The sequence below is a fragment of the Elephas maximus genome, chromosome X (assembly GCF_024166365.1).
Source record: "Elephas maximus indicus isolate mEleMax1 chromosome X, mEleMax1 primary haplotype, whole genome shotgun sequence".
Classification (NCBI taxonomy): Eukaryota; Metazoa; Chordata; class Mammalia; order Proboscidea; family Elephantidae; genus Elephas; species Elephas maximus.
The window spans coordinates 41,593,435-41,604,905 of NC_064846.1; the positions used below are offsets into that span (position 1 = coordinate 41,593,435).

General features: G+C 42.9%; 1 long non-coding RNA gene across 1 annotated transcript in view; it reads right to left on the reverse strand.

Moving 5' to 3' along the window:
• Nucleotides 1-1,960: 1,960 nt before the first annotated feature.
• Nucleotides 1,961-11,471, reverse strand: part of LOC126069023 (uncharacterized) — a 30,948-nt gene continuing 21,437 nt past the window's right edge. Inside the window, exon 4 of the long non-coding RNA XR_007515810.1 lies at nt 1,961-8,250. This is a non-coding gene — a long non-coding RNA (uncharacterized LOC126069023). The remainder of the gene's footprint in view (nt 8,251-11,471) is intronic.

Below are 11,471 nucleotides of genomic sequence, written 5' to 3' on the forward strand. Positions count from 1 at the left end.
ATAGCTCCTGACTACTACTGTGACTAGGATTTCCCGAAGAACAACAGAGGAAGAAAAAAAAAAACAAAGAAAGGTAGGCAGGAAAGAAAAAGGAAGGACATCTAACACCAGTGTCAAAGAAAAGCTCAGGATAAATAATCTATATGCCTCCCCACTCCCACAAGGGGGAACACTAAGTAGTGATTAGAAAGGAAGATAACTAGGGAGCAAGAGGTTTCCTCTTTACAGATGTGCAAAGGCCAGGACGTATATTTTGTGAAAGCAGCAAAAAGCAGAAGAGTGTATTGCTGGTGATACCCTTTGGGTTCAGTTAAAAGAAGAAATGGAAACATGAATCTGTATTTGCCCCTTTCATGTGCTTTACACACTGGAAGTGAATACAAGGAATACTTAAATCTGGCTCTCATTATAAGGAGTATTAAAATGAGAGGTAGAGGGGAGAGGAACAAGCTTGGAAGTGGGCCTAGAACACTGGTAATGGATGATTTCTTTGAATGGGAGGAGGATCTATTCACAGAAGATCTAACACTTTAGCTTTCCAGGGCAGTTAAAGGCAAACAAAACCCTGTGTGTCTGTGTGTGTGTGTGTGTGTCTGTGGGTGAGGGTGTGTGGTATATTATGCAGCCAAATATTAATGTAGACTTTACCAATAGAAACTGAAAAACAAATGTCCCTGGCAGTTGTCACCTGTCTGTGTGGCACCACTGGACTCTCCCTCTGAATCACGGACAAAGTTTACCCACCTATCACCCCACTGACCACTGGGGAACATTCCAACTTGAGCTTTCTTACGCCTCACTCAAAAGCCAGTTTGATATGAAGTTCAATTTTGTTCCTCTTCTGGAAAGTACATGCCTTTAATTCAGGTGTACTGCCAAGAATCAGATCTCAGAGAACAACGTAAAGATGTCCTTGCTAGGTGCCAGCCAATTGATTTTGCCTCATAACCACCCAATGTGATAGCAGAACTGCCTCATAGGGATTCCTGGGCACATGGCCATGTCTCTCTCCCATGTAGCTAGGTGGGTTTGAACCAACCTGCGTCCTCATAATATTCCATCAAGAGCTTGTTAGCATGTCTTTTTTTGCTTGGCTGAGGGCGATGGCCCAGTGTGCTCCACCAACAAGGGATTAAAAACTCATGGCAAGAACAGGTAGGAGGGCTCAACTCAGAGATGAAGGCAAAGGCCTTCAAGATCTGGATCTCCTTAACGGGTTCGCAACAATCTCTCCTCATTGGAGGCCAAGACTGCTCCTTCCCATTGGAAAGGTGGTTAGCCAAAGGACCCCCCCCTCCCCCCGCCTTAGTCAGAAGGCATCAAAAGGCTCCAGGCTACAAGGGCTTTCTTTTCCCTCCTACAACCAAGGACAATGACCTCTCATTCTCGGCACCTGTACCCGAAGGTGTACTAAAATCGTCCCCACGCCCCTTCATGCCTTTCTAATGTGGAGTTACGCAATCATGACGTCACTCAAGATACTTCTCTACCATGCTGGAAAACCACTTAATAGGCTAACAACGCAAAATAAACAGTCTATCAATGTGACTATGCTACATGAATGGATCATGTTTGGAATCTCTCTTCCTATGGTTTTTTCAAATACTAGAAATGACTATTTCTTTAAGAAAATTAAAAGTCATGTGTATCCTGGTTTTGAAAGGGGAATGAGCAGAAAAAACAGCACTCAACCATAAGTCCACCGCCTAGAGATGAGCAGCGTTCTCTCTTCTTTCTTTCCAGACCAGCTTCCACAGCAAAGAGATGCGCAGACACCCAGGCCTGGAATTTGAGGAAAGTCAGGGTCTCCAAAAAGCACCAAGGACAGAGTTCTGAACGGTCCAGAGCTCCCAGGACTTCATTTAGGTTTGCCAGAGTGATGGTCTAAGGTGGCCATCTACGCTTCACCCAGTCAACACAGATATTATTTGCTTGACTGAAAAATAGAAAAATTTGCTGATATTTTAAAAATGCTACTAGATCAGCTATAGCAATAACCAATTTCTGAATAAATGGCAATATGAATTTCAACTCTGTTCCTCTTTTGGAAAATAAGATTCAGGGCTGTTTCAGTGGATTGAATCTTACAGAAGCAGTTCCTATGAAATCTGAGACTACCTGTTTCAAAGCTTTTCACGTGTGCCAAGTACTCACGTCAGAAGACACTGAGGTCATTGCCCTGACTCACCTTCAGGAATCCCAGGTAGACACTGCTCATTTGGTGCCCCTAATTAGAGATGCATGGGTCAGAAGACCCCAAGAGTGACACGCAAGTAGACGACCTCTTAGAGGGCCCTTTGTGTTAGTGTCTACTATAAATCTCTACATGAAGGCTTGGATGCATTACACACTCACAACCCCACACATATTTACACAAACACACACCCATAGTTTTGTTGTGTGTCTCTAAGTGCTATGGAGGGCTGCTGTGCACAGAACCTCATCCTATTCAAAAAAGTATTCATTATCATTGTACTAGGACCAATTGCAAGCCTGTTCCTCTCCCTTCCTTCCTACTCATCTCCCAATACTCCTAATAGTGTGAAACAGATTTAATTTTTCTCTGGGTGCTTTCAATAGGGTTAGGAAGTGATCCAAAACCTAAACATGTGAGAATGGCTAGATGGGAGAGGAGCTTGTGTACTTCTCTGGGTATCGAAGGTGCTCTCGTTTCACCTCAACAGTATGAGCACAGTCTGCAGGAATGGGGACTGTGGCTACACAGTTCCTTTAGAACATTGGTTAAAATCTTTGATATCTGAAAGAATGTATGCTTATGGGTCAGCTAAACATGGAAAAAGATTCAGGAAGAAACCAGGTTCCTCTTACTTTTCATCCGCATGAGTAAAGGATTTAACTTGTGATCCAAGATGGAAGTGATCTGGTAGCGATAATTTCTGGTTCTCACCTTATCAACTTACCTAAAATTTTTTTTTCTCCCTTGAGTACATCTTCCTTTGGCATTCAGAGTTTACAAGAAACACATTTCCCATCTCTCCCAAACATGGCAGCCACCAATGCCAAAGCTTCATTGCTCCCTCAGTATGGCAGGCTGGGCAGTCTTGGAATTGTTTGTTGGAAACCTGACCTTCCTGCTTTCACACCAGCTCTGCAGGGAGCCTGGTGAAGTCCCAGGATCCTGAGTACCTCTTAACCTACACTTTCTCTTATCACAGGCCTTATCCACAATGTACACCTAGAAGGGGTGGAGACCATGCACCAAAACATCTGCTTAACGGGACTGTTGATTCACAAATGCCAGCCACCTTTTCCACCTTTCCTCTCCCTCTGCCCTTCACTGACTAAAAATTCCAAGCCCTACCAAGAAGCCACCTGTGAATTCCGTGTGGGATTTACAGCATTAAGGTATTCAGAGAAATATTTTCTCTTTCTTTCACAATTTTCCTTGGAATGCATATGCATATACATACATGTAAAAAAAATATGAGTATATGAATATCAGACAACTGTGTTAATCTGTATATATGTCAGTACATACATCTATTGCTACATCTATTGCTGTAAGACCCTCAGTCAATAGATTGTTGATAGATGCCCAGATTTTTGTTTACACGTGTAAATATACAGGTGTTCTTGGGTAGGACTTTAGCTTTCACTCACTTGAGAAGTATTTTTTCTCTCTTACCCTTGAATCGTTGGCTTTTATGGATTCACTGAGTTACCTCATGGAGGGCAAGAGAGACAAGTAGACATTGTGACATCAGAAGTAATGACCAATGGATAAGGCTGGGTGAACAGGCTCCAGGTCTCATCCCGGAGTTGAACAGCGTTAAGATCCAGATTCACCCTCACAACCCCAAGACTGGTGTTGTGCTCTTTGGTGCTTGGTGTGGTCTTTAACAACAGTTAGCTGCAGCCAAAGGAGGTCGACCCACCTCCAACTCCGGGGAGCACGGGTATGAGGCAAATTGCCCACATTCCAGTGCTGAGGCGCCTTCTCAGTGGCTTCCACTAGTCCGTCACAGACATGGCGGCCACCAATGGCTGAGCCTTGGCTTCCTGTGTAAGACCTGCCTGACAACCTGGCTGTCTGCCTCCTCAGTACCCGCCTACGCAGCTTCTTGGGGAGGTCCCCGGACCGGGGCACACTCACCCAAAGGGTCAGGAGCATCTGAATATGCAGGCCTCTGTTTAGTCATGCTTGGGACCCCGACTTCCTATAATCCCACAAGTCAACCAGAAGCAACATGGCGGTCGGTGCGCTTCTAAAACAGTTTCCACTTGATGGCAGTATTGCACCAGATAAAACCTGCCTGCTGACTGCCAGTTCCTCCCCCTCCGCCCTTTCGTTTCGGAAAAAAAAAAAAAAAAAGCAGTATCTAGCCTACCTAAATCGGGGCACCTAGTCATCTTGTCCACTTTTGGTACTTCAGCTCCCATATCTTGTGATGTATCATGCAACCCCTTGTCTCTGCAGAGGGACCCTGAGTTTCTTTCCCTATCGAGGAGGAAGAATGACTCCATACCAGACACCCGGTGGGGGTAGACAACCAAGAGCCATCCATATATCCAACCATAGCACACCAGTTTGGCTGAGTTCTCAAGAAATAAACTATCCCTCCACAAGGTCCACCCATCCACCTCCGCAGCTTTTTGGGTAGGCCCCCAGGAGTCAGGGCTCAGAGAGAGTATGTCATTGCAACAGCAGGAATGCAACACTACCTAGTCCTGAGCCATCCTCACAATCGTTATGCTTGAGCCCACTGTTGCAGCCACTGGATCAATCTATCTCACTGAGGGTCCTCCTCTTTTTCAATGGCCCTCTACCTAGCATGAAGACCTTCTCCAGAGACTGATCCCTCCTGATAACATATCCAAAGTATATGAGATGAAGTCTCACCATTCTTGCTTCTAAGGAGCATTCTAACTGCTTTTTGCAAGACTGATTTATTCGTTCTTTGGCAGTCCATGGTATATTCAATATTCCTCGCCAACACCATAATTCAAAGGTATCAATTCTTTGGTCTTCCATATTTATTATCCAGCTTTCAAATGCATATGAGTCAACTGAAAACACTATGGCTTGCTTAGCTTAGAACTAGATGGTGCCTGGCTACCACCAGTGACTGCCCTGACAGGGAACACAATAGGGAGTCCCAGACAGAGTGGGAGAAAAGTGTGGAACAGAACTCAAATGGTTTTTAACAGGGACTGGAGGAACCCCCGAAACTATGGCCCCCGGACACTATGTTAACCCAAACCTGAAACCATTCCCAAAGCCCACTTTTCAGACAATGATTAGTCAGAAATGTAAAACAAAAAAACATTCATGAAGAGTGTGCTTCTTAGTTCAATCAGATACAAGAGACCAAATGGGCAGCTCCTGTCAGGAGGCAGTATGACAGAGCAGGAAGAGACAGGAACTGGTTGAATGGATACAGGGAACCCAGGGTGGAAAGGGGGAGTGTGCTGTCACATTGTGGGAATTGTAACTGTCACAAAACAATGTATGTGTAAATTTTTGTATGAGAAATTAACATGAGCTGTTAACTTTCTCCTAAGGCACAATAAAATAAAAAAGCAAAATAAAATGTAATAACGGGAACAGAAATCAGACTGTTCACCCATTGTGTAAGCACTGTTACTGAACAACTTGTGTAGAATTTGTTGAATGGGAGCCTAAACTGCTGTGTAAACCTTCACCGAAAACACAATAAAATATAGATAAGCCCCCTCTCCCCCAGAGAAGAAAAACACTATGGCTTGGGTCAGGTACACCTTAATCCTTAAAGTGACATCTTTACTTTTCAACACTTTAAAGACGTCTTTTGCAGCAGATTTGCTCAATCCAATGCATTGTTTGATTTCTTGACTGCTGCTTCATGGGTGTTGATTGTGAATCCAAGTAAAATGAAATCCTTGACAACTTCAATCTTTTCTCTGTGATAATGTTGCTTATTGGTCTAGTTGTGAGGATTTAGGTTTTCTTTATGTTGAGGCATAATCCACACTGAAGGTTATGGTCTTCGATCATCAGTAAGTGCTTGAACTTGTCTGCACTTTCAGCAAGCAAGGTTGTGTCATCTGCGTAACAGGTTGATAATGGGTCTTCCTCCAATTCTCATGCCATCTTCTTCATATAGGCTGACTTTTCGGATTATTTGCTCAGCATACTGACTGAATAAGTAAGGTGAAAGAATACAACCCTGACGCACAGCTTTCCTGACTTTAAACCATGCATATCTTGATTTAAACGACTACCTCTTGGTGTATGTACAGATTCCTCATGAGCATAACTGTTTTGGAATTCTCATTCAGCATAATGTTATCCATAATTTGTTATGATTGACAGAGTCGAATACTTCTGCATAGACAATAAAACAGGTAAACATCATTCTGGTACTGCTTCCAGCCACGATCCATCTGACATCAGCAATGATATTCCTCATTCCATATCCTCTTCTGAATCCGCCTTGAATTTCTGGAAGTTCCCTGTTGATGAACTGCTGTAACGGATTTTGAATGATCTTCAGCAAATTTTACCTGTTTATGATGTTAATGATGTTGTTCGATTACTTCCACATTCTGTTGTATCACCTTTGTTTGCAATAGGCTTAGATATGGATCTCTTACCCAGGCCGTAGCATGAGCTATATACTCTTCTGCTTCTTGCTTTCACAAAATACATGTCCTGGCCTTTGCACAACTGTCTAGAGAAGTCCTGCTGGATACTTTCAACTTCTTTTCTAACGACTGCTTAGTGTTCCCACTCATGGGGATGGGAGGTGGTAAGTTATTTATCCTGAGCTTCTCCTCTGATACTAGGTTTACTACATCCTTCTTTCCTATTATCCTTTCTTCCTTCCATTTTCCCTTCTATCCTTCCTTCCATTGCCTGCCCACAATCTAACTTACCATCTTTTCCTCCCTATCTTTTTCTTTAATAACATGCTTTGAGATAGTGTTACTTCACGATACTGTGTGTGTGCAGGCACTTTTTATATGAAATGTCTTGTCAGAAGACATGGCCTGTGCTCTCAGAGACGTGTGTCCTTAGTCCTTGCCCTGGATGAGGCAGTTCACGTGTCAATGAGACCATGATAAGAGAAAAAATATCAAAGAGCTCATCCTGCTTCAATCCACAAGTCAATTTCCTGTGGAAAGTAAAATCGTGCCCAAGAAGACCTATATATCCACACGTGTTAACAAAAATTTGGGTACCTGTTAACATGGGGTTCTAACTTAGCAATCTTATAGAAATAGATATAGCAAGAGATAAAGATACACATGCACGTTGTCTAACAGTAATAAACCCTTACTCTGTTAAAGTAAAGCAATGACATTTATTATAGGCTTGTTAACAGTCCAGAATGTAAAAATCATGAAATTTTGCAGAGAACAAAGGCTTCCAAAAAAGCGAAGCTGTGGAGAACTTTTAAAGGGTGAGAACAAAGGACTTGAGCTGTACTATTTTCATTGGACATTACAAACTTAGATTAATACAAGCCAGTTTACTGGAAGTGGGACTAGGAGGGGGGAGGTTACAGGACATTAATCTTGTTCAAGTGTAATTTTTCTTGTCAGTAGCTGCCCAGTAGATGTAGGTAAGAGTCAGCATCAAAGTCTTCTTCCTGAAGGTCAGCTCAACTGGACTGCGCCAAAAGCAAAGAAGTTTCCGGGATAAACTGAATGCTTCAAAGGTCAGCGGAGCAAGGGCGGGGGTTTGGAGACTCTGGCTTAAGGGGACTTCTAAGTCAATTGGCAAAATAATTCTATTATGAAAACATTCTGCATCCCACTTTGAAATGTGGCACCTGGGGTCTTAAATGCTAACAAGCGGCCATCTAAGATGCATCAATTGGTCTCAACACACCTGGATCAAAGGAGAATGAAGAACACCGAGGTCAAACGATAATTATGAGCCCAAGAGACAGAAAGGGCCACATGAACCAGAGACCTACATCATCCTGAGACCAGAAGAACTAGATGGTGCCCGGCCACAACCAATGACTGCCCTGACAGGGAGCACAAGAGAACCCCTGAGGGAGCAGGAGATCAGTGGGATGCAGACCCCAAATTCTCATAAAAAGACCAGACTTAATGGTCTGAGACTAGAGGAATCCCTGAGGTCATGGTCCCCAAACCTTCTGTTGGCCCAGGACAGGAACCATTCCCGAAGACAACTCATCAGACATGGAAGGGACTGGACAATGGGTAGGAGAGAGATGATGATGAAGAGTGAGCTACTTGTATCAGGTGGACAATTGAGACTGTGTTGGCATCTCCTGTCTGGAGAGGAGATAGGAGGGTAGAGAGGGTTAGTAACTGGCAAAATTGTCACGAAAGGAGAGACTGGAAGGGCTGACTCACTAGGGGGAGAGTAAGTGGGAGTATGCAGTAAGGTGTATATAAGCTTATATGTGACAGACTGACTTGATTTGTAAACGTTCACTTAAAGCTCAATAAAAATTATTAAAAAAAAAAAAGTCTTCTTCCTGAGACATTGTTTCAAGAAGGGTCTTGATAGTTCCTATGAAACAGTTATTCTAAAGCAGCCATTTTACTTTAGTCAAGTGCCTCAGTTTACCTGCTCTTACTTATTCTTTCCTTTTGATCAAAAATTTCTATGAACATGTTTTATGTTTTGATTGCTTTTTAAATGACTTTTTCTCTATGGACTTGAAAGTTTGTGTTCTTTTAGTGGATGTTTAAGTTTACTGAACTTTTTACCTTGTTTTTAGGTTGACATTCAACTTTTGTGATTTCATTGAGGTGAGTCAGTAAAGAGCAGGGCCCATTAGAGGAACAATTTGACTATTTCTAATGGTTAATCTATTTTGTTATAGAGATTGGGAGTTTCTATACATACAAGCAGCATGGCATTCTTATGCTAGGTTTTGAGGGCAACGAGAGTCAGAAGTGGAATACTTAAAGAATGCTCCATAATGCAAAAATTAGTAAAAAAAAAAAAAAAAAAGATAAGGCAAAACCTATAACCATCCAGTCAATTCCGACTCGTAGCAACCCTAGACAGAGTAGAGCTGCCCCATAAGGATTCCAAGGAGTGGCTGCGGATTCAAACTTCTGACATTTTGATTAGCAGCCGTAGCTCTTGAGCATTGCACCACCAAGGCTCTGTAATTCAGGCAAGTATCATAAAAATTATTTTGATTCCAAAATAAATTCAGTGCTGAGGCTCCTTCTCGGTGGCTTGCACTACTCCCTCCCAGACGTGGTGGCCACCAATGGCTGTCCCTTGGCTTCCTGCTGTAAATTGGCCTGACACCAAGGCTATTGGTTCCTTCGTACCCACTTCCGCAGCTTCTTGGGTAGACCCACATCGGACCACACTTGTCCCATGACTCATGGGGTTCAGAATATGCAGGATCCTATGTTTACTCATGCCTGGGACGTTTTCTCAAACCCTACTTGTCAACCAATAAAAACAAAACACAGTGGGACTATGTGCTTGAAAAAGATTCCCCTTGATGGCAGTATTACACCAGAAATATCAGCACTGTCTTTCCCAAGACCTTACACTTAGCCCTTTGCTATAGAAAAAAATGCCAACCATTATGGAGTCTCCCTAAGGTACCTTGCCTTTTTGTCTACTTTTGGGGCTCCAGAACCCATATCTTGTACTCAATTGCAAGCCCTTGTCTCTGAAGAGGGGTTTAGGTTTCCTTCCCTCCTGACTAGAAGGAATGGGTCTATACCAGACACCTTGTGGATGGATGCCTTAACAAAAACAAAAAAAAAAAACCCAGTGGCATCAAGTCAATTCCAACTCATAGGTATCCTATGGACATCCTTATCTGCTATCTCAGTGCTCCAGATTAACCCAGACCTCAAGAAACAGCCCATGTCCTTCCAGAGTCCCCCCACCCAGCACCCCAATGACCACCAGGGAACATTCTAACTTGAGTTTTCTTAACAACCCAAAAAAGCCAGTTTTATATGAATTTAGGAAAGCAGACATCTGCAATTCAGGGGTACTGCCTAAAATCAGATGTTAGAGAACCAGATCTTTTGAAATACAAAGATATCTTCCTGGTAATGTCTTTCCTTTATGAAGTACAATCTTCAACTTGAAAAGTATAATCCCAGATCTTTTCTGCTCCTAGGTGCCTACGTGACTATGGGATAGCCTACGGAAATGTATTCCCAAGCCTGTTTCCTCCACCACAAATGGAGTATCAGACCTTCAGGGGAACATCAGCAACTCTGACTCACTTGTAAATGGGAAAGAGATCTCTCCCTTATGGCCTGATAGGTATCAGCCACGTTGCATAGCAAGGGTCCTGCTCATTGTAGGATGTGGACCTGTGATAATTCATCCAACTGCTTACCTCTGGGTGGATCTTTACAATACAAAATGTATCTGTACACATGCATTATTGTAACTATGAAGTTATGGTCTGCATCAAAGTAAGCTACTAAGGAAACAGAAATAGAGGGAGACAGAAAACTAGGTTGGATGCAAAGTAGAAAAGAAAACAAAACAAAGAAACGTACGTAGGAAAGAAAGAAGGACATCTAACACCTTTGTCAAAGGAAAAGCTCAGGATAAATAACCTATGTGCCTCCCCACACAGGGGAACACTAAGCAGTGGTTAAAAAGGAAGTGATAACCACCTGGCAGGAGGTTTTCTCTACACAGATGTGCAAAGGCCAGGACATATATTTTGTGAGAACAGTAAAAGGCAGAAGAGTATATCATTCATGATACTCTTTGGATTCAGTTATAAGAAGAAATGCAAACATGAATCTGTATTCGCTTTCATGTGCATTAAACACTTGGAAGTATATACAAGGAATTCTTAAATCTGGTTCTCATTAAAATGAGAGGTGGATGGGAGAGGAACAGGCTTGGAAGTGGGCCTAGAACACTGGGAACAGATTTCTTTCAATGGGAGGAGGATCTATCCACAGAGGATCTCTTTTGCTACCCACGCCAGTTAAAGACAAAAAAAAAAAAAAAACCATGTATGTGATTGTGGGTGTGTGTGTGCGCGCGCCCGTGCATGTGAGGTTGTGAGTATATTATGCGGCGAAACATTAATGTAGAACTCTCCAGTAGAGACTGAAAAACAAATACCCCTGACAGTTGTCACCTGTCTGTGTGGCACCATCGGACTCCTCCTTCTGAATCATGCACCTCCAACCTAGGGTGCCAAATGGGCAATATCTACCTGGGATTCCTGAAGATGAGCCAGGTTATAGACCCCACTGTCTTCTGACCTGCCATGGCTGCTGGTAACAACTCCTGCTGCTGCCACAATGGCCTAGTCTCTCTCTGGGGCTGCACTCCTGAGACCTTGGCCTGGATGAGTTGATCCATGAGTCCAGAATAGCTAGGAGGCAATGATAAGAGATGAAATCTCTCATCTCTACTCAAGCCAAGAATCAATTTCTTGTGAAAGCTAAAGAAGACCACATAGACCTATATATCTACATGAGAAAAAAATCTAGGTACTCCTTAGCAGGCAATCCTGATATAGAGGACTTAT